This window comes from Balaenoptera acutorostrata, chromosome 3, assembly GCF_949987535.1.
Source record: "Balaenoptera acutorostrata chromosome 3, mBalAcu1.1, whole genome shotgun sequence".
Taxonomy (NCBI): Eukaryota; Metazoa; Chordata; class Mammalia; order Artiodactyla; family Balaenopteridae; genus Balaenoptera; species Balaenoptera acutorostrata.
The window spans coordinates 65,397,342-65,415,094 of NC_080066.1; the positions used below are offsets into that span (position 1 = coordinate 65,397,342).

Consider the following 17,753-nt stretch of genomic DNA (forward strand, 5'->3'; position numbering starts at 1 on the left):
TCTGCTGGCTTGGATACTTCAGTGGAACAGTTTAGTTACTCTCCATACTTGATAGGCCTGTAACATAAACCCCTAATTCTTAGGAACCAGATTCCCTAAAAATTAATAAAGACATGAGCAAAACCTTATGCTTTAGCAGCTTAAATGTGTATAGGAGCAGGACAATTATTGAAGCAAATTTATTCATTTGGTCAAAATACATTTATTGGTGTTTTCTGTGTGCCAATTTTGCCTATAATTAGACTAGAAATTGAACCTAATATTACATAATGAAATAGACATCATCCCTGAACTTTCTATTTTCTTCATACCTCCTCTCCAATTGATAAGTCCTATTGATTCTACAGCCAAAATGTTCTGAACCTGTCCAATGGTTTTCATCTTTACTTCCATCACAGTCAAGTCCATCAACATTTCTTATCTTGATATAGCCTAACAGGTCTCCTTACTTCTACTATTGACCCCTCCAGTAAATTCTCCATACAGCTGTCAGAGTAATTGTTTAAAATTTTGTCAGGTCACACCTGTCCTGTTTAAAACCCTCTGGTAGCACACTATTACACTCAGAAAAAAAAGTGAATGCCCTGCCCTAGCTGCTTACCAACACCCTGCATGATCACATGGCCCCAGCCACCGCTCCAATCTCATTTCCATCACTCTTCCCCTTGCCCACTAAGCTCCAGCCACACCAACTTTCTTTTTATTCTTCAAACACACCATGCTTTTTTTCTCCTGAGGGCTGGGGTACTAGCTGTGCCTGAACCTTCTAGTGGCTGGCTCCATGTGTTGGGTAGGTTTCAGTTTAAATGTCACTTACTCACAGAGATCTCCCATGATCAGTCAAAATAAGAGGCCACCGGTCACTCTCTTGTCCTCTAATTTCAATTCCTTGCATAGCACTTGTGGCTGTCTGACAGTTTTCTTTTTCATTTATTTGTTTCTTGATTAACACTCCCCCTCCCCAGGCCAAAAATGTAAGCTCCATGAGCATAGAGAATAAAGGACCTTGTCTGCCTAAACTTGTTTATCATCTTGGCCCCCTGGGCCTAAAACAAAACTTGTCAGGCAGACAATAAATAATAATTGTAGAATAAATAAATGAATAATGGAGTATGGATCTTTACATGATATATATCATGTTCTGCAGAGAAATTTTTACCTTTATAGAGTCTTAGAAGTATAAAGGCCTTTACTATCCCTTCTAGTCTTAACTTCCTACTCCATGCAGGAATTTTTCATTTCTGCTCTCAGGGAAAAATGTGCAGGAGCCTGACTTACAACTAGCTGTGTAATACTGGAGCAGAAACAGATAAATCAGTGTAACAGTACAAAAACAAATCCATGCATTTTAGAAATTTTAAATATGATGATGAAGACATTATAAATCAATGGGAGAAATTTATGGATTATTCCATTTTCAATGAACACTATGTTCTATAGCAGTGCTGTCCAGTAGGACTTTCCATGATGATGGAAATAAATGTTCTTTATCTGCAGTGTCCAATATAGTAGCCACTAGCCATATGTGGCTATTGAGCACTTGAAAATGGCTAGTGAGACTGAGGGACTGATTTTGTTTTAATTAATTTAAACTTAAATTGAAATAGCTACATGTGGGTAGTGGCTACTATTTTGGACAGCATAGTTCCATAGGATTTCACAGGTATTTCTGGAAAGAAAAAAGATTATATGGTTAAGTAAGTTAGCGAAATGCTGCATCCTAAAACTCTGTATTGTTGATTCATAATGCACACAAGCATATTAGAGGCTACAAGAGGTTCTGTAATAAAGAAACTTAACTTTTCTTGGTCTGATTTTTTTCCCAACTCATTTGACCAATGAAATCCTTTTTGTGTTTGTTTTGGTACATTATCTATTAACACCTTATTGTCTGTGCAGTGAAGTTTGAGATATGCTAACTGGGTAATGTAATAAATGGTACTGGAACAAGTTGTTAATCATTCGATTAAAAAATGAAGTTAGGTCCCTACTTCAGACCTCATATCGAATTATATTTCAGATGGAGTGAAATTTAAATGTTAAAAAGTGAAACAAAAATATTAAAAGAAAATAGAGCTGGGGCTTCCCTGGTGGCGCAGTGGTTGAGAATCTGCCTGCCAATGCAGGGGACACGGGTTCGAGCCCTGGTCTGGGAAGATCCCACATGCCGCGGAGCAACTGGGCCCCTGAGCCACAATTACTGAGCCTGCGCGTCTGGAGCCTGTGCTCCGCAACAAGAGAGACCAAGACAGTGAGAGGCCTGCGCACCGTGATGAAGAGTGGCCCCCACTCGCCACAACTAGAGAAAGCCCTCGCACAGAAACAAAGACCCAACACAGCCAAAAATAAATAAATAAATAAATCAAAAAAAAAAAAAAGAAAATAGAGCTTAAAAACACTTATACAACTGGTCAATAAACACATGAAAAGATACTCAACACCTTACTAGTAATCAAAGAAATGTAAGTTGAAGTAAGATTTCATTTTTTACCTGTCAAATTAGCAAAGATGTGGAAAACTGATAATAACCAGCATTGCTGAGTAACTATGGGAAAATGGGCATTCTTATTGTTAACAGAAATGTAAACAAATGCAAGCTTTTTGAAGGATAATTTGCCATTATATTTTAATATTTAAGAAATGTCTATAGGTAGGTATTACACTTTCAGAAATATATCTGAAGGGAAACATTAGGATATGTGCAAAAATTTAACAGGGATGTTTACCACAGCAATATTTATAACAGAAAAATTGGAAACAATCTCAAAGTTTAAAAGAGGACTGGTAAATTTAAATAATAGGATTTCCATTCAATGGAATACTTTGCAGCCATTAAAAAATGAAGTTGTAGAAATAAATTTATTGACACAGGAAGTTGTTCATAATATGTTATGGAAAGAAAGGTTATATAAAAATCTGTACACAAATATACACAAAAATAGTCAAGAATGATAGCCATCTAAAGTTATATACAGTTTTCTTTAAGAATGGAATTTTAATACTTTTAAACTTTCTTCTTTTGATATTGACTGCTTAATTTTTCCCCTTTCTTTTTATAATGAGCACATACCAGTAAATACAGCTATTTTCATTCAAGAAAAAAAAAAAATGTACCACCTCCCACTCTTACACTGACCTAAAAATGTCTGTTTCTTCAAATCACTGGTCTCACTTTTGTCCCCTGGAAAAAAACAGTAAGTCTAATCTCTCTTCTACAAAACTTCGAACACAAAGATTTAAATATAATCTGATGTTCATTAAAATTAGATTACGTCCAACTTCTAATGAATGATTCCCTTTGCAATTTCACAAAAAGAATCACATCCAAGACCAAATGTGCTTTTCATGGCAGCACAAGCAGAAAAAATTTCAGGAAGGAAGTTGAAGCCTTATTTTTTGGTTTCAATTTCCCCTAATTAAACGTTTCCTTTTAATGCTAGCCTAAACCATCCAGAGATTTGTATAAAGTGGCATGTTAAAAATTACCATCAAGATTTTACATCCCTATTGAAGACAGAGATTAGATTCTACTCAACCCTGCTATCTTCAGTGCTTGAAAACACAAAATTGTTATAAACATAGGAAGATTTCTCAATTTTATAAATTATTTATAAATTTGAACAATATTCCTCTAACATGAATATTTTACAAATAGAGGAATTCAGCTCTCAAAGCAGAAAAACCATTTGGTATGATGATGATGCCTGGTAACTCTACAGCCATAAATTCCATTTGGCCCTACCTTGGGCCAGGGAGATAGACTAAGTAAACTTTTAGAATTTCTTCTAGCACTGAGGCTCTCCATTTATTGTTCTGTTACTTATTAGGCATGGCTATCAATGGCTAAGGGGTCATTGACCAGAAAAAGAACTTTATTCTTAGTCTACCATTTCTACTTCAAAGGTTCCATCTATAACTGTGTCACTATTTTTTTTACTTGGTGTAAACACCAGCCTTTTCTTAAAATGATTTTGTTTTGCTTAAATTTTCTGAGAAATGACTTAACACAACTGCAAAATTTGAAATGACTAGGACTGTAAATAGTGTTTGGGGAGGACACTAGATTTAATGAGAGGTCTAAGATATTTTACAAAAGAGTAGACAATTTTATTTAGTATATAGCTAATATATCCTAGCTGATAAGATGTGGTCAAGCTAAAGTTATAATCTGCCTGGTTTCATAAATAACCACTGTGTTTAGCCCACAGTAGCTATACGCAAGCATTTTGTTTGAAAGAGTATAAAAAAGCCATCATCTTTTATTCTTATTTGTCTTCTAGATTTCAAAGCCTGGTGAGTTATTTTTTTCATAGATAGTTAAGAGGTAAATTGCTATTACAAACTCCTATTTAATGGGTTTCAAAAATGTGCTTGGTGTATAGCAGGTGCTCAATAAATATTTAATGAACAAATGGAAGAAACAATGAATTTATGTTTTACTGTACTCTGCTGACAGGAAAACAGTGTCTGATGGGACTCGATTATGACATATAGAATTCTCTTAGCAATTTGTCTATAAATGTTAATTAATACGAATACTTGTGAGTCATCTGACCAGGTCTGAATTATATATTATTAAGTAGGACTAAACATTTCCAGCAACTATATATTTTAGCTGCTAATGTAAAGTGCCAAGTTGCTGCAACAAACAGTAGTGGGAAAATTACAGCCAGCTAAGGCCAGAAATCCACAAGCTATTGTTTTGAAGGAATTTAACCTATCACACTGCTCTGAGAGAGCATTTATTTATTTTTTGGCCCTCAGGGAAGGCAGGCCTACGAACGATTTTTAAACCTACAATATAGATGCTCAAAAATAATAACTGTAACCAGGACAATTTTTTCCAGTATCATGACCGTGTTCTAGTGCTTTTATAATAGATGAATGTGCGAAAGTGTAGTCATCTAATTGGAAGCCAGAGAAAGGAACTTTCAGAGATTTTCTGTAAGGAATAAAAATGCTTAAAATCTCTCATAAGTTTCAAGTATTCTCTCTGCTTTAAGATAGACCTATTCCCCCCTTCCCTAAAAAAGGAGACAGACAGATGAAACTTAAAGTCTACATAAACTTGATTTTCTATCTGTATTGAACCATATCATTACCCGAACGGTCTCCAGTAGGTAGATGGACAAAGTGAATATAAGCTAGTCATGCTGAAGAAGGTAGCCTCTCAGAGAATCTGGTTCAGAAAAGTTAAGTAACTTTACTCATTTGGATTAGTAATACTTGGACCTCAAATTCAATTTTTTGAATAATATGGTTAAAAAAGCACATTATTTGCAGAGTAGCTGGGATTTGAGCAGTAAGTTTTATATAGTCCGGCAATGGTCAGTTTCCAAAGAGATGGGTTACCTGGGCCTTGAGGACTTCCTTTTTATTTACTAATGCATTTTACTCATCCAAGTGGTTTAAGGAATTGGCAAGGAGAGGAGTGTGGACCTTAAACAGTCAGAAATTTAGGACTTACAGATGTAGATGGAATTTAACCAAGAAAGGCCTTAGCAATATCCAGGAATCTAGATAAGTGGTAAAGCCATTGCTTATCAGAAGTTCTAACATTATAATTTATAACATAAAAGAATGGGCTAGCCTCTTGACAACGTAAAATGCTAACTGATCTCTACACAGGTGTGCGTGTCCTTGTTGAAAGGTATGTAATTCGGTCCAATCTTTTTCTTTAGATTGGTCACATTGGGGAAATAAAGGAACTTAGCAGACTCTTTGGAGATCGCTTTATGATAAAATTTATTTTTTTAAAAAATTAATTATTTATTGGTCTAGTCTCTTCATTCCTATCTTTTGATGATCTAACCTATACATTACTGCTACATTATTTTTCAAACAGAACTCTAGTTTCATTATTCTTCTCCAAATTTTTAAACATTTCTCCATTGTCTACCGAAATTAAGTACAAACTACAGCATGGCATTAAATTATTTCCACAAAAATAGCCGCAACCTATCTTTCCCAATTTATTTCCTTGTATTTCTCCCATATACACAGCCACAAGCTCAGTTCTCCTGAAGGCCCAAATTATTAGGCAACAGTGGAGTAGTAGTGGTTACTGCAACTAAGGTACAGGAAAAAGAGAAGAGCCAGTTCCCCATTCCCACTCCAACTGAGAGGTTAAGAAGTGAACACTGCTCAAGTACCTTTCCGAAACACAGACTTGATCTGTCATGCTCTTGCTTAAAACCATTACAGTAAGCTTTTTATAGATCTAGAATCCATGGGCCAGGATGTGGCTAGAATTAAGGGTTCCATGAACTTGGATTGGGGAAAAAAATTGCATCTTTTCAATAAACTCTAGCTGAAATTTAGCATCTTCTTCACTAAGTGTAGGCAATAATCCTCAGTGGTATTAACAGTCCCTATGTCTTTGTCACCATTAGAAATATATTTTCATATCACATTAAAGTTGTTGCAGTTATCTCAAAATATAATTTATACTCATCACTATTTTGAAATTACATAATTAGACCTGCTGCCAGATGTTATTTAATGTGTAAGGAAGCACATATATAACTACATCACGCATTTGTTTTAATATTTTTAAAACTTTCAATAAAAATAATTTCATTTATGTTTCCATGTATTTTACTTTATACATTTAAAAACATTATTCTGAGATAAGGTCCACAGGCCAGGCTGCCAAAGTGGTCCATTACATAAAAGAGGTTATTTAATTTTACCTTTATTATTTATACCTATTAATTGCTTATAGTATATAATCTAAACACTTTAGCATGGAATTCAAGGCTCCTCATTAACTGTTCACACCCACTTTATCATCTTAATCTCTGTCCCACCCCTACTTTTCATACTAAACTCTAGTCATACCAGACAATAGTGACTCTCTCTTATCTGGTGGCAGATAGGTTTTTGAATTAACCCTAGTTAATAGACAGTAGCCATGCACTGGCTTGGGCTTTGCCTTACCCAGACCTTCTCTGCCTGCCAAGTGAATTCTTTTAAAGGTCTGTTTTCCCTAATACTACGAGGTCCTAATAGGGCTGAATCTTAAATCTTTCTCATTCCTAACGTAAATGATCAATGAAATGAATATAAAAGAGATTCTAAATTGGCAAGGCACTGTGTGTAGTAATAATCTCTCGGGGAGTGAAGTTAGTCTCTGAATCTCATAAAATCGCCTAGCTCTGATCTTTTTGGGGATAGAAATGAGGAGGCCCTTGAGCTCTAAGGTTGGATCCCCAGCTGATAAATCTTGGATGGAGGGGAAAGGGAGGGGAAAGAGAGCAGTAACTGAGGTGGATCTGATTAAGACTGAAGGATGGAAATGTGTTGCAGGGAAAGGCAGGAGTGACTTCTTCTCCCATTTCCCAGAGCAGTTATTCAAAACTATCATCTCTCTGACCAAGCGTCCCATTCCATCCCCAACTCTCTCTCATCAAATGACTCCCATCTTAATGTTACAGAGCCAACTCTATCAACCTTCTGCCTTCCCCTACTTCCCATCCTTTCCTTTGCTCTAGTTTAGTGGTTCTCAACCCACAGCATTAGTCACCTCAGGAGTTTTTTTAAAAAGAAACACTGATGCCTGAGTTTGTTTAATTGGTCTCAGATAGAGCAACTGCATTGGTTTTATTTTTAAAAAGCTTCCCAGGTGACTCTAATGTGCATACAAGATTGAGTTCCACTAGTGTTCTTGGTTCTGTAAATTAGCTATTCTCATCCATAAATTGTCTACTTCTCGGTTCCATGGTACACTTTTATGCCTAAGAGTTTCCCATCTTAAAAGAACACACTGTTGCAGCCCACACGCTTGCCCCTCATCTCATCACTTTACAACGATGTTTCTTTAAAGGGTACCCTACACCTGTATGGTTTTTACCAGTTATGTTCTATGACTTTTTACTCTTCCAGCCAGTACTGGCATATGCTTTTGTACTCGTCATTCCCTCTGCTTCTATCTCCTCTCATATTTCTTTGACCAGCTACTGCTCACTAGCCTTTTAACACAAATTGAGTGACCCAAAGATCACCTTGGAAAGGGTTTCCTCAAGTCCTTCAATACAATCATGCTCAGAGTAACCTGTGGTTTTTGTTTTTTTTTTTCTATTATAAATTTACTTTACTACCACTGAGGATTCTCTCATCGTCTCGACATAACAGAGCACTTCAGAAAGCTGAGACTATTTCATTTGCTTCTGACTTTCTGGAGTCTAACTCCTGGAAACCACTCGGTGAAAAAAGTCTGAGTAATGAATGGAAAGAAAGGCTAGGAAACGGAGGTCTGGGGCGGGGAAATGAGGGGGAGGGCGTGTGTGTAGAAACGGGGTGGGGAGGGCTAACGGGGTGGCGCTGAGAACCCTGCGCCAAAACTGGGGAGCGGGCAAGGATACCCTAGATCTGCGTGGACGGTAAGCGGTCCCCGGCCCAGACACACCGACCAGCAAACCCAAGTGGGGAGCAGGATTCTTACCTGCCTCGGGCCTCACCACCCCAACCAGCCTTCAGGCGGCTCTCTATTGGTCGGAAAACGAAAACTACGGTCGCAAACCCAGAGTTTTCTACCCCTAACATTGCGACATTCCTCTCCAGTAGAGAGAAAATCTAAGGCAGAGTTCCCCGCTCTGCCGTAAGGTGAGGAAGAAAAGTTTGGGCGGGGCCGCCTGGGACGGATGAAATGGGGCGTGTCCGCGCAAGCGCATGCTGTACGCTCTGACGGCGTCACGTGCGGGGGCGGGGCGGGGCCGGACGGACGGGCCAGCTCCGGCCGGCGGTAGGGGGCGTGGGAGGTAAGTGCGCGCGCCTGCTCGTCTGCAGCCGAGGAGTCGCGCGGGGCGGGGCCGCGTGCGCGGGGTCGGGCGCGCGCGGGCCGGAGCGGACGGGGACGGGGCGGCGGTTGGCTGTGGCTGCTGAGAGTCCAGTCAGGACGCCGAGAGGCGGCGGAGGAGGCACCGGCGGCACCGGCAGAGGGGGCGACAGCGGTTGAGGCGGCGGTCCAACGCGTGCTCTCTGGGCGGGTGCGGCGGGGGATGTGCCTGCCCAGGCCGGGCGGAGTCTCTCTGACAGGGCGGGGGATGCGCGGCGGCCACTCGCCCGGACCCTAAGGCAGCTGGGCCCACCCTCCCGAAACCCTCCGACCCTCGGTGGTCTCGGCCTCTGCTGTCTCCTCCGGCCTGACCCTGGGGCTGAGGCTGGCAGGCGGCTTCCGCCGAAGAGGAGGGGGCTGCGGTGGCCACCGCGGCGGAGCCCGAGGTAAGACCCGCCCAAGCCGCCCAGCGGCCCTGCGGCCCGGCCCGGCCCACGTCTCAGTCTCTCTCTTTAGCTTTTGCGGAGCCGCTCCGCCCCGCCCCGGCGGAGACGCCCCGCGAGCGGGTCTACCCCGCAGCCTCCCTGACACCCGATCGCTGCCCCGGGTCCCCCGTAGACCCCACCCATCGTATCTTCCATTAACCAGACACCATTCCGGCCCTCCAACCTCTCTTGGGGTGCTGTCACGGGCCCCCCACCCCAGCACACCCTACTGGAACCTCCTTCAGACTCTCTTCGGACGCTTAATGGGGCCTCGAGACTCGCTGTCACATTCTCCCGTGAGCTGACCCGGGTTTGTCACTGTTCCTCAGACCCAGTTACGACCACCCCCTAACCCATTGCTACCCCCATTTCCAGGGCAGATCCATCGTGCCCACCCCTCTTCTCTCCTCCCCTTCCCCCCCCCCCCCCCCCCCCAGCTCGCTCACCGCCTAGCCGACTAGCTCTTCCCCTACCCAACTCGGCTTTCAGATAGTCTGCTTCGTGATGCTCTTACCTCCCAAGAGATCTGATGTCAGCCCCTCTTTAGACACCATCAACAGCGGCCTCTCCCCCCCACTCCTACTGTAGCCTCTCCCCCAGACCTCTTGTCCTTAGGCAGACCTGATTATCTTTCTCCCCGCTCGTGATCCTTTCTTTGGTTGGAAGGGCTTTGCCATGAAATCCTGAAGGGGTGTTTGCATAGCCTAGTGTATTCCCTCCGGTGGGGCTTAAGGGGACCAACTGACACCCTTGTTTGGAGGGTTTAGTCTGGTGGCTATAGAGAGAGGAAGAGGGAAGAGCTTGGAAGCCCCGGGCAGGGGGTGTGTGCTGTTGTAAGGTCTCACAGCCTGCTTCTTATCTTGTCTCTTCTGTAGAACGTGTGAGGTAGTCCAGATCGTGACATTTTAGGGACTTCTATAAGGATCAAAGCACATAACACTAATGAATGTAACTGTGTCTCCATGTGGTATCGTTTGCTTCACTTTCTTGTAGATTTTTGCAGATCTTTTGCACTGTTTTTGAAGGATACCAGGGTGCTTTTTTTGTTTTTTGATTTGCGTTTTGCGAATTTGCTGGAAAAGAAAGATTTGTAGCTTTCCTTAATCCCTGAAGACTTTAATATCAGTTTAATAATAAAATTCTGCTACCTGGTGCTACTGTCTTGCTTTTCCAAGGAGCAAGTGCAATTATCATGCAGAGTTCACCGATGTCATTACCAACAGCCTTCTTAGTAGTAAAATATTGAATAAAATATAGTTTGTTGAACTCCTGAGCTGTCAAGAAGGAAAGGTAATTTTACACCAGTTGATCAGTGCATAATTTTAACCTTGGTATAGGGATGAAGTATAGAGAGGTTTTTGTAGTCAGTACTTTAAAATTTTTTATTTTGTGTGTGTGGAACTGAGGAGGGAGAAAATCATATTAAAATTATAGGTCATAACTAGACATAGTATAAAAGTCAAAAGGTTCAAAAGAGTATGCAGTAAAAAGTTTCTTTTCCCCCTTTTTATCCTCTAACCACTCATTTTCCCTCCTTGGAAGCAACCACTGTTTCCATCTTTGTGTGTGTCCTTCCTGTGATATTTCTAGCATACAAGTCTATACATTTATATTTTTAAAACACTCCACAGACAAATTCTTGCATACTGTATACTATGGATATACCACCCCCCCGCCCTTTAATAATAGATCCTAGAGTTCATTCAACAATAGTACATTTGGAAGTGCCTCATTTACTGGGTGGATAGTATTCCGTTCTGGTGATCTTGAGGTTATTTTCAGTCTTTGTTTTTATAAACCGTGCGGCATGCTTTTCTTTTAAATGTATCATATGTTTTGTATGTTTTAAGTAATTTTCAGGATTTGAAAAATTTCATGATGATTCTTTTGTGAACCTACAAGAAAGCATATAACTAAAGTAAATTTCTCATTGAACCTCTGAGCTTCCATGGAGTGACTGGCTTTGAAAGAGATTATAATGTTTATCAAGTAAGTTACTGAAGGATTTAAAGAAGGGGACTGAAATGATAAGATTTGCATTTTTAAAAGATCACTCTGTCTGCTTTGAGGAGGGTGGATTGAAAGGTAGACTAAATGTGTCAGGAGGGTAAATGATGATGGTGCAGTCTTCATTTGGGTTTTGAGAGTAGACAGGATTTGGTGATTTCATTGGATTTGGAATTAGGGTTAGGTTTCATAGAGGATAAGATCTAGGTTTCTAGCCTGTGCCTTTCACTGAGGTGGGGATCCATATGAGGGAGGAGTGGAATTTTTATTTTTGTCAAGAAAGGGGAATTCAATTTGTGACATGTTGAGTTTGGGTGATTATACTTCTATCAGATGTAGATGGCCAGGAGGCAACTGGATTTGTAGCTTAAGCTCATTATCAAGTTCTGGGTTGATAGTAATAGATTTGGGTGCAAAAGGTGTATGTGAGAGGAGAAGAGATTGTAGGATAGAAATCCAACATTTACAGTATAGGTAGAGTTGAATGTCTAAGCTAGTAAACTATGTGATTAAGTTCTCTAAAAAATGTTGTTATAGTTTAAACATCAATAGGTTCACTGTCTGACAAGGCTTTTTAACAGTGTTTTCCCCCGAGTGGTGTATAGTACTGAGGGAAATGGAGTAAACTTAGATTTTTAAAAAGGTAAAACCTCAGTAGAAATTAGCAACATAAATCTCGTTTTTTCTAATCATTTAGATTATACTATTGTAAAAGTTTGTTCAATCTTCATTGTTTACAGAGAAGTATAGGAGCTTGGAAAATGTGGTTTGCCAAGAATATTAAGTTTTTTGGTTTGTATGATTTCTAGTTACATTAGTAATAAAGATTAGTCAAAAAATTTTCAGTCATGTTTTTAAAACATAACATGACTTAATTATTTATTCCTAAGTCCAGAGCTACAGTGTAGAGCTCTTGCCTTTACTCTGGATCCCTGTAAATCACTTCTAATGGACATCTCCACTGGGATTCATATTTCACAAGCACTTCACACATGTACAAAATAAAACTCTTCTCTGCCTCTCTTCCCTCCAAAAAGGTGGGGGTAGAAGGAGACAAACTGCAACAAAATTTTTTCTTTTGATTGCCTGTCTTGATGAACGGTACTACTCTCTCCTCCTCATGAAGCCTTTAGGAATCTGGGAATCATCCTCCACTGCACTCTGTACCAAACTACCAACATCACAAAGTCCAGCACGTTCTCTCTCATGATATTTCAGATCATTCCTGATTGCTATTTTTGTTGTCTCTGTTTAACCCCGAATGTCTGTTGGTCTTCTTGTCTTCTCATCTGCCTCTCATTTTGCCGTACCCTCTAGTTCATTCTCTCCACTTTTGCCAGAGTAAGTGTTTTAAAATGCTCTTTTAGTTAGGCTTTTTTAGTTGCAACGAAGAGACTCAAGTTATCTTAAGTAGCGGAGTACTTATTGAAAGAAAACATGCACAAGGGAACCCAGGAAAAGTTAAACAGCTTGGTCTCAGGAAGAACAGGAGCTTAAAAATAAAGCTAGAGGGCTTCCCTGGTGGCGCAGTGGATAAGAATCTGCCTGCCAGTGCAAGGGACACAGGTTCGATCCCTGGTCCAGGAAGATCCCACATGCCGCGGAGCAACTAAGCCCGTGCGCCACGACTACTGAGCCTGCACTGCAGAGCCCGTGTGCCACAACTACTGAAGCCTGCGTGCCTAGAGCTCGTGCTCTGCAACAAGAGAAGGCACCACGATGAGAAGCCCATGCACCGCAACGAAGAGTAGCCCCCGCTCACTGCAACTAGAGAAAGCCCGCACAGCAATGAAGACCCAACGCAGCCAAAAATAAATAAATTTAATAAATAAATAAATAAATATAAAACTAGAAGCAGGAAAAGACAGATTTCACTCTAGTGCTCTACTGTTAACTTGTCTTAGCTACTTTTTCTATTTTGTTTTGTATTACTTTTTCTCTCTAATCCCCTCCCCCACCCGATCTCATGGCTTCCATTTATTCCTAATTTCTGCCTCCTTATAACTACCGTGTCACTCCCATGCCAACATCTTGCCTCCTGGCTACTGTCTTTTTTCTTTTTTAACATCTTTATTGGAATATAATTGCTTTACAATGATGTGTTAGTTTCTGCTGTATAACAAAATGAATCAGCTACACATATACATATATCCCCATATCTCTTCCCTCTTGTGTCTCCCTCCCACCCTCCCTATCCCACCCCTCTAGGTGGTCACACAGCACCAAGCTGATCTCCCTGTGCTATGCGGCTGCTTCCCACTAGCTATCTATTTTACATTTGGTAGTGTATATTGGCTACTGTCTTTTTAACTTGAGCTTCTGTTGCTGACTTCTTCCTAAGATTTTCTGGTTTGAATTCCCAAGAAACAATCTCTTTGGCTCAGCTCTGTAATCATGGGCTGCTAGCAAGCCTGTGTACTTGGGTCATGTGACTACTCCTGGCCATTTAGTGATAGCTGTGTGTTTATTTGTGCATGTGGGTGTGAGGCAGGATCATAATGGTGAAAAACATGGGGCAGTGTGCAGGCTAACTCTCCCACAAAATGGGGTTGCAAACATGGCAGGCACCATGATTGACATAGTACGAATACAAGTCTAATCATATCCTTTCCTGTTGAAAGATCTTCAGTGCTTTCCCATTGCTTTCAGGATAAAGCTTAAACTGTAGCTTGGCATGTGTGTGAGATCCTTCGTGATCTGACTCTTCTTTAGGCTTTCCTTCCTTGCTCTCTTCCTTAACTTCTTTGATCCACTCATTGAACTTAGGTCTTTGCACTCTCTGTTCCCTTTCCCGTCTTTCCCTTCCACCTTTCTCTGCTTAGCAATCTTCTATCTGATCTTCAGGGCTCAGACCAGGTGTATCTTTGGGAAGCTTTCCTTTACTTCCTCCAGGTTAAGTTAGGTGCCACTCCTATAGTATGTAGTGCTTGCTTCTGTCACAGTTCTCTAATGAAATTCCTAATAGCTTGTCTATTTTCTTCACTGGGCTGTAGCTTCTTTGGTATCAGTACAATATAGTAAGGCACGTTTTTATTTTTTTTATTTTTATTTTTTTAATTTTTTAAAAATTTATTTATTTATTTATTTAATTTTGGCTGTGTTGGGTCTTCTTTTCTGTGGGAGGGCTTTCTTTAGTTGTGGCAAGCGGGGGCCACTCTTCATCGCGGTACGCAGGCCTCTCACTGTCGTGGCCTCTCTTGTTGCGGAGCACAGGCTCCAGACGCGCAGGCTCAGTAGTTGTGGCTCGGGCCCAGTTGCTCCGCAGCATGTGGGATCTTCCCAGACCAGGGCTCGAACCCGTGTCCCCTGCATTGGCAGGCAGATTCTCAACCACTGCGCCACCAGGGAAGCCCCAAGGCACGTTTTAAGATTGAGGATTTTTTTAAAAAGAATATGCTTATTATAAATTATAATGTATACAAAGAAGTACACAGATCATAAATGTGCAGCTCAATAAATTTTCACAGAGTGAATACACAAATGTAACCAATATCTACATCAAGCACGATACAGGATATTACTATCAGTACAACCTCACAAGCCACCTTATGCCCTCTTCTGGTCGCTAGTCCAGTTCAAAGAGGATTTAATTTTAAATGGGAAAACTCTTTAACGTAGATTTCTCTACATATTTTGTGTGTATCTTTAGACATACAAGAGACATAGATATTAGAATTTTGATCCTATGGAAAGAACATACGTAATTTATATTAGTGCAATTTTGGCATATTTTTGTGCAATAGATAAATTCAAAATCACATCATATTTTAATATTCAGTTATGGGATGTTTGTATTTAGGTAGATTTTCTTGTTTTTAAGTTTAATATTTTAGAGTAGTGGAAAAGAATATGATAGACCAAAGAATATTTGCTTAAAATAGCCTGTTTTGAGTGGGGATCGTGCTCGAGATGGGTATAGTAAACATGTAAAGCACTTTCCAAATGGTGTTTGGCCTCTGGGTTTTAATGTGAATTATGTTGCTAGCATATTTTGGCAATGGGGTCATCCAACGGGCAACTGGAGTATAATTTTACATGTACAATGAGGAAAGGACTAGCTGTCCTGTGTCGTAGACAGCTGGCTTGCTAAGAATTGAGTTTTTTTTTGCAACTAGCAATAATTTTAGAGCATACTTTTTCTTTTTCTCAGTTTTGATTTTTCTTAAACTTTAGGATTATGTGGCTCTTTGAGTATGAAGGAATTCTTTTAAACATACTTTTTCCTTAGATGGACTTTTCTGTCTGTAAATATTAAATTTGTTAAGGCCAATTAAGTGGAAAGAATACTATAGACTCTTAAACCTGGATTTTCAACAGACCTCGATTCAATTTCCAGCCTCATCCCTTATGAGCTGTCATTTGTGGGCAAGTCACTTAACATTTCTGAGCTTCAAGAATGTTCATCTCACAAGATTATCATGAGTTAAAACAGTTTATGTAAAGCACCAAGCACATAGTAGATACTCAAGAAGTCTTCATTTTCCTCCTGAATATGTCTATTTCTTGTTATGTTTAAATATGAGATCAAGAATTTAAAGAATTTATTGTGTGGCATAAATAAATGGCCATCAAAGTTTGTTGCTAGTAGAAGTCAATGTTAGAAGGATAGTCTCCTAGCTGTCTTTCAAGTGTGATCATAGTTTTCAATTCAAAAAGGCTCTAAAGAAATGCTTCTCTTGATGTCTTAGTATATCAGATTAATGGATGTTAGAATGTATTTTGATTCAGTGTGAGGTACAACAAAATGTTCTGTTTGCCAATGACAAACATTCCTTAAATCATTGACAGATTGTAGTACTATTGCTGTCTGTAGTGTGTAAGTATTTGAGATCTGTTTACTTATATTGATCAGATGATAGTGGGCTGAGTAGTCTCTGGATTTTTTTTTTAAAGACAGTAACTTTATTTTATTTTTTTGGCCTTGCTGCGTGGCTGGTGGGATGTTAGTTCCCTGACCAGGGATTGAACCTAGGTCCCCAGCAGTGGAATCGTGGAGTCTTAACCACTGGACTGCCAGGGAATTCCCGAGATTTTTATTTATTTATTTATTTTACTATAAGGGAGAAAGTTCTTCAGATAACTGTGTGGATATGAGTTTATAAATGATCTTGAGATCCTATTTTTTCCTTACCTTCTTTTGCAACTCTACCTTATTTTAGTTCTCTTCCTGCCTTCCCCCTCCTTTTTTAAAAAAAGAAAAAATTTATTTATTTGGTTGCGCTGGGTCTTAGTTGTGGCAGGCGGGTTCCTTAGTTGTGGCTCACTGGCTCCTTAGTTGCGGCTCACCAGCTCCTTAGTTGTGGCACATGGGCTCCTTTAGTTGCAGCAGGCGGGCTCCTTAGTTGTGGCATGCGAACTCTTAGTTGCGGTAGGCATGTGGGATCTAGTTCCCTGACTAGGGATCAAACCTGGGCCCCCTGCATTGGGAGCGTGGAGTCTTATCCACTGTGCCACCAGGGAAATACCCCCTCTACTTTTTTCTATAATAAAAATACTTAGAAAATGTTGAGGGACATCCCTGGCCATCCAGTGGTTAAGACTCGGTGCTCCCATGGGTTCGATAGCTGGTTGGGGAGCTGAGATCCTGCACGCTGCACGGCGCGGCCAAAAAAAAAAGTGTTGAAAAGTTGAAAGAATAGAACAAAGAACATTGGTAAGTCAGCCACCATAAGAACCTGCTGTATAAAAAAATAAATAAAATTCTAAAATTAAAAAAAAAAGTTAACGGTATGCCATCCATATTTGCTTTATTGTTTTCTATATGTATGTGTGTGTATATACTTTAACTGAACCTTTTGAAAATTGCGACTATTTTGACTTTTACCTCAAAACACTTGAGCATACCTCTCCTAAGAAAATATTCTCCATATCACCACAGTGCCATTACCAGCACCTAAGAAAAATAACAGTAATTTCCTAATAATATTTAATATTCAGACTACAGTTAAATTTTCAGTTTTTCAAACCAGAATTCAGTCAAGATTTTTGCATGCATTTGATTAACTTTTTAGTTTCTTTTAATCTAGAAACGTTTCTTATCCCACTCCTTTTTCTTATGATATTGAAACTTCTTTGACAAGACAAGATCATTATCTTATAGAATGGCCTTTTTTTTTTTAAACATCTTTATTGGAGTATAATTGCTTTACAATGGTGTGTTAGTTTCTTCTTTATAACAAAGTGAATCAGCTATACATATACATATATCCCTATATTTCCTCCCTTTTGCGTCTCCCTCCCACCCTCCCTATCCCACCCCTCTAGGTGGTCACAAAGCACCGAGCTGATCTCCCTGTGCTATGCGGCTGCTTCCCACTCGCTATCTATTTTACGTTTGGTAGTGTATATGTCCATGCCACTCTCTCCCTTCGTCCCAGCTTACCCTTCCCATTCTCAAGTCCATTCTCTATGTCTGTCCTGTCCCTAGGTTCTTCAGAACCTTTTTTTTTTTTTTTAGATTCCATATATATGTGTTAGCATATGGT

The 17,753-nt window shown here is 40.0% G+C and overlaps 2 protein-coding genes across 20 annotated transcripts in view; one reads left to right on the forward strand and one right to left on the reverse strand.

The window, feature by feature from the left end:
- SENP8 (SUMO peptidase family member, NEDD8 specific) overlaps window positions 1–8,583 on the reverse strand; it is a 54,535-nt gene extending 45,952 nt beyond the window's left edge. For 7 of the 8 annotated variants that reach the window (XR_009007349.1, XR_009007350.1, XR_009007348.1 and 4 more), the window contains exon 1: window positions 8,444–8,583. The gene's annotated coding sequence lies outside the window, so the exon portion shown is untranslated. The remainder of the gene's footprint in view (window positions 1–8,443) is intronic. The other variant, XR_009007351.1, reaches the window with a different exon arrangement.
- Window positions 8,584–8,813: 230 nt separating this feature from the next.
- MYO9A (myosin IXA) overlaps window positions 8,814–17,753 on the forward strand; it is a 283,465-nt gene continuing 274,525 nt past the window's right edge. For 11 of the 12 annotated variants that reach the window (XM_057541957.1, XM_007197776.2, XM_057541960.1 and 8 more), the window contains exon 1: window positions 8,814–9,222. The gene's annotated coding sequence lies outside the window, so the exon portion shown is untranslated. Of the gene's footprint in view, window positions 9,223–11,111; window positions 11,251–17,753 lie in introns of all 12 variants that reach the window. The other variant, XM_057541959.1, reaches the window with a different exon arrangement.